Here is a 6160-nt window from a genome sequence, read left to right as displayed (position 1 = left end):
TTGGTTAAAGTATTTTTAAAACCACAGAGTCTGCAGAATTTTTCTGTTTCTTCTGGGCAATCTGCGTAGTGATGGCCCTTTCTTCTACAATTGTAGCAGGTGCCAATTGGAGGTCTTTGATATTCCTCTATTAAGATTCTAAGAGTGTTTCTAGATGAACCCTGTAGCTCGTTCAGTGGCGTTTCCGATTTGTTTCCCTCACCACTTGGACCTCTCGCTTTCTCCATCCCCTTATTGGATTTTCCCATTCCCCTCTTCTCTTGAGGATAGGGTTCCCTCTTCGGAGCGCCCTGAGAACCTTCTTTAGTTCTTTCTGAAGTTGAGATTTCAGCTACCTGGTTTGTTTTTGACTTATTCGGATACTCAAAGCTTCTGTGGAAACTGCTCCACAAGTTTTCATCGACCATTCTCCCAAATTTCCTTAACTTTGAAATAGTTCTTATCTCAGCCCCTGTCATTGCATTTTTATACTCAAATTTCATGTTCCTCCAAATAATCTTAAATCTTCTTCTTTCAGACAAAGGACGACGCATCGATTGGAATATTTTCGACATGTCATGGAAATAATCAGCAAAGCGCTCACCCCGAGCTTGCCGTCGATTGGTGGCTTGAACTTCGAGCTGGAAATCGAGGTCTGGCGGAAGGAACTCACGCTTCAGTTCGGATTTAAGCTCAGGCCACGTTCTGAAATCTCGATTTTCCCACCCATCCATGTACCAATCTTTCGCCCTACCTGAGAATAAATCGATCGCCCCTCTAATCAATTCTCTATCAGAAATCTGTTCAGACCTACACCGCATTTTGACCTCTTTTAAGAATTCTGATAATTTTGTTCCATTATCTCTGCCATCGTATTTAATTCTCCATTCGGAAATTGGAGTTCTTTTCAAAGGGGCCCTTTGCCTTTTTCGATGTCGATATTCACTCCCCTCGGAACAATCAAGTTCCGAGCTGGAATGTGAACTAAAGCTTTTTGATGAATTCGAGTTTGAATCATCTGAGAATTCGGATGAAAAGCTCTTACGTTTGAAGGACCTTCTTCGGTACCTCTGTTCTCTATCGTGACTTCTTCTTCCCTTCCTGCTTCTTTCTTTCATGTCGCTCTCCTCACTCTCGAAACTAATCTTTCTATTTTTCCTGAAGCTTTTAATAGAATCTTTTTTTCGAAGATCTGACGAACGAGACTTGCGCAATTTACTATTGTGCTCCTCAGAATCTGAATTGGAGCTGGACTGAATCGCTAGATTACGTCTCGATTTTTCAATCCTCTTATTTTCCTGAAATACTTCTTTCTGCTTCTTCTCTTCTTTCTCGAGTTTCGCTGTTTCGCCTCTTTCATTCAGTTTCTGAAACCTTTTCAAGAATGACTTCGTACTTGAATCTGTTTCAGAATTTTGATCTTTTAAGCTATGTTTCATTTCCGCTTCTGTTTTAGAAATTTTCTGAGATGTGCATGATTCTGAAATGTCGAACTCTATTTTGTTGCTTAGTTTTTCATTCAGGTTCGTCAAAAGTTGTTCTAGCCGAGTTTTTCTTTCTATGTTCTCCTCTGTTTCTTTCTTGATTTGTTTTTCTCTCTGTATTTCTTTTTCTCTCAACTGTTTTTGCTGTTCTGTCGTCTGGATTACGAACGTTTTAAAGCTTTTGATTAAATCACTCGCGACCTCCACGTTACCTTCTTCGTACTCTGATAGCTTTTCCAAAATTTCTCTCGATCTAGCAACTGATAATTCTTTTTCTACTTCTTTTCTCCCTTCTGCTCTTCCCTCCTCTTCTGAACTTTCTGAATCCTCAAGATTTATCGCACTCGCTGTTTCGTTTAACAGGTTTATTTCGCTACGCACTTCTTGCAATGCCATGTTTAAATTAACTTTTAGAGAATCGGTGGAAATCGCGGGTTTATGGTTCGGACCATTCGGAAAATATTTTTGCCAGAGATCGATAGCGTATTGTCCTAGCTCTATGATATCATCACGTACTTGATTCGCTCCGGTGTTGCGTGGCAGCGTCAAGATTCGCGCGCGATAGTGAATCAATCTGGTTGCTAATTTTTCCTTCTGTCTAGCTCCTATATTCGCGTTTTTCAACATTCCTCCCATCACCGCTAACTTTTGTCGAATCTGAGTAATTTCCTCTAAAATAGGTTTCCAAGTAGGTGCAAGCGTTACCGTTTCCATACCTCTTTCGACTTTGAGGCGATCTTTGAGCTTTCTTCTCTTAGTGCTCACATGTTCATCGGGATGAAACAACATATTACGACAGAGAAGTTCATGATCCACTTCATCTTCAGTTAAATGTGCAACTTCCATATTCTTATATAATTCGTGAAGATCCATTCTGAATGGGGCTTTACAATTAACCCTTTAAGCTCTAGAAATAATTCAAAATCAAAAACCAAATAAATTTCCAACACTTTTAACAAAAATTTTGAAAAAATACTCGCTTCTTATAAATAAACAATAACTTAACCGATCTTTTGAAAATCAAGACCCATTTATATAATTTTTTTTTTTTTTTAGCCTTTTTGCCACAAAGTTGACCAATATTTCAAAAATTTAATTATTCCAAACCAATTAGAAAATTCACAATGAAAATTATCTGTTTAAATGATGGCACGCGCACTAGTAAATAGCACGAAAATGAACATTGAGTAGAATTGTAAAAATAAATTGCAAATAAAGCGTTATTCGATTTTTGCGTTTTACTCAGTACCACCAAAAAAGAAAAACTCTGAAATTTCAGCTGAAAAACCTGGACCTAAAAATCTCAAAATCTCCACAATTAAAGTCTGATTGCAATCCAGTATGTCATTTAAATTCGGGCGCCAATTAATACTGTCTAAGTCAGAGGGACCTCGACCAAAGAGCAATCCCCCCAGTTCTTGGTCTAAAGCCACGAGAACTGATCCGGGGTGGGCACTACATCGGCCTCTTTTCCGGCGACTTGACTGGCTCTCGACGGCAACGGAGGCCTTCGAGGGCGGTCTTGGGCAAAGCAGGGACTATCACTGGATCGCAATCAAACACCGGTCTTTCATTAATTTAATGTATATTTTGTGACAAACCTTGTGTGCAGTGTAGTGTAGAGTGTAAGCCGGCTGTGCAGGAACGGTCCTTGAATGATGATGGTTGTCGTTGGTCGGGACGGGCAATATGGACATCAGAATACCATGTGCTTTGGCGAGCGAATGGACTACAACCTGCGGTTGGTCGAACCTACGAGTGGCCGAATCTGCGGTTGACCGTACCTACGGTTGTCTGGTCTAGTTATTGTGGGAGGTGGGTTGGAATGATCAGACGGCTCCTTTTGACTGAGCACCCCGATCCTTGGCACTTCCGGTTGGTCTCGGCAATGCACTTCCAACTCGCTTGTCTAAACCTCACTTCGTTCGGGCTCAGGAAATTATGGTTAAACACAAATGGGTCCTATGAAAAGCGCTTTCATTAGCAGAATCTCCGGATTGGATGTTACCTCCGTGAATACCTGATTTCCGCTTTAAACTTTGACTCTACAGTCTTTCCACTTCACTATATATATATATATATATATATATATATATATATATATATATATATATATATATATATATATATATATATATATATATATATATATATATATATATATATATATATATATATATATATATATATATATATATATATATATATATATATACATATATATATATATTTATATATATATATATATATATATATATATATATATATATATATATATATATATATATATATATATATATATATATATATATATATATATAAATATATATATATATATATATATATATATATATATATATATATATATATATATATATATATATATATATATATACACATCGTACTTTTGAGAACAAAACATATTTGACTCAAAAACATAAGTGCGTATGATAATTTTACTATGGAAAACATTCTTGTTGTTTACACTAATTCAGGATCATTAATCATCAAACCCGTTTGTAAAAAAAACTAATTTTGAGCTGCTTCATAGTTACATAACTTTGAAAATCATTCCAGAGCATCGGGAGAACACACTAACATTGACCGACGTGTGTCGGAAGTGTGAATTTTCATGTTTCAAATAATGTCATAATGCATGTATGCAAATAAACAAACAAACATACATAGTAATTTTACTATTTAAATCAAGCTCCTCGCTCCTCCTAATCTTTATCATAACACATACTAGTTTCATCATGAAACATATTAATTTTACTAGGGACGAAGTAAAACAATGCATCATTTCATTGACAATTTTACTAAAACGCAGTCGAATTTACTATGCGCAGCCAAATTGAGCTCATGGTAAAATAGCTATGCGTAAGGTATTATAAACAACAAAACATATTTGACTCAAAAATATGGTCGCCTGTTGTTCGTTTAAACCACGGATTTAGTAATTTTACTATGCTTTTTTTTTGTGTGTAGGGAAAAGGCCTTCTACCATCGATCTGGTTTTAGTCAGTCCACCCATTTTTCAAAGTGTGTCGATGGTTGTGCTTGACTATGGAATTGGGAGCAGACATTTAGCTATAGAAATCAATATCAGTATGGCAAGCCCAACGAAGTCTAGAACATTCATCAATCAAGCTAAGGTTAAGGAGGCTTTTGACAAGGTCGACCTACTCACGGTATCAACATTTCAAGAACTTCAAGTTATGTCTAAGAAAATACTCAAACAGGCTAGGCAAAAAGACAGATATGTAGCGAAATTCTGGTGGAGCGACGAAGTCGAAGAGGCATGGCAGGCAAAGCGAGAGGCAAGGGCAGCATTCAATAGGAATGGTGGCATGAAGGAGCTGATTGAACTAAAAAAAGCTGAAGCTATATTTACCAAGAAAAAACTTGTTACCGGTTGAGCGTTTTGCCCCTTACCACCTTCATAGAAACACTCAGGAAAAGCGAACGAAGGTGTGAACGCACCCCACGTTGCGAAGCTTTGAAAAGCCTGAATGTAGGCAAGCGACATTTGTAGGCGTGCAACGAAACATCTGCACCGATTCTAGGTTTCAATGAATATTTATCGCTTTACGTTAAGTTAGTTATTTTTGATACTTAATGCTAAATTAATTAATGAACGAATAGAAGAAAGAAAAATATTGTAAACAGCTTATTAGAATGAGCTAGCTAGGTGCTCCCAACGGTCACTTTGAAATACATATAGGCAAATCTCACAACACGTACAGAAACACAAGACAAAACAAGGAACAAGCTAAAAGGTTTTTCTTTGGAAAATGTTGGACACATGCAAAATCTAAATATTAAAACGGAAAAGGACAAAATATAAGAAGAGCACAAAAAAGACGAGCACACTAAAATTACAGGGGCTAGACTCCATCTTTCCACATCCAGACCTCAGCCAGTAAGGTACTGTTAGTAAACCTATATTATACAGTGAGATAAATATATATATATATATATATATATATATATATATATATATATATATATATATATATATATATATATATATATATATATATATATATATATATATATAAATATATATATATATATATATATATATATATATATATATATATATATATATATATATATATATATATATACATATATATATATATATATATATATATATATATATATATATATATATATATATATATATATATATATATATATACATATATATATATATTTATATATATATATATATATATATATATATATATATATATATATATATATATATATATATATATATATATATATATATATATATATATATAAATATATATATATATATATATATATATATATATATATATATATCATATATATATATATATATATATATATATATATATATATGTATATATATTTATATGTATATATATATATATATATATATATTATATATATATATATATATATATATATATATATATATATATTATATATATATATATATATATATATATATATATATATATATATATATATATATATATATATATATATATATATATATATATATATATATATATATATATATATATATATATATATATACATATAAACAGTACCTTACTGGCTGAGGTCTGGATGTGGAAAGATGGAGTCTAGCCCCTGTAATTTTAGTGTGCTCGTCTTTTTTGTGCTCTTCTTATATTTTG

This window comes from Uranotaenia lowii, chromosome 1, assembly GCF_029784155.1.
Source record: "Uranotaenia lowii strain MFRU-FL chromosome 1, ASM2978415v1, whole genome shotgun sequence".
Lineage (NCBI taxonomy): Eukaryota > Metazoa > Arthropoda > Insecta > Diptera > Culicidae > Uranotaenia > Uranotaenia lowii.
The sequence above is the reverse complement of the archived record's forward strand: the minus strand, read 5'-3'. Positions refer to the sequence as shown.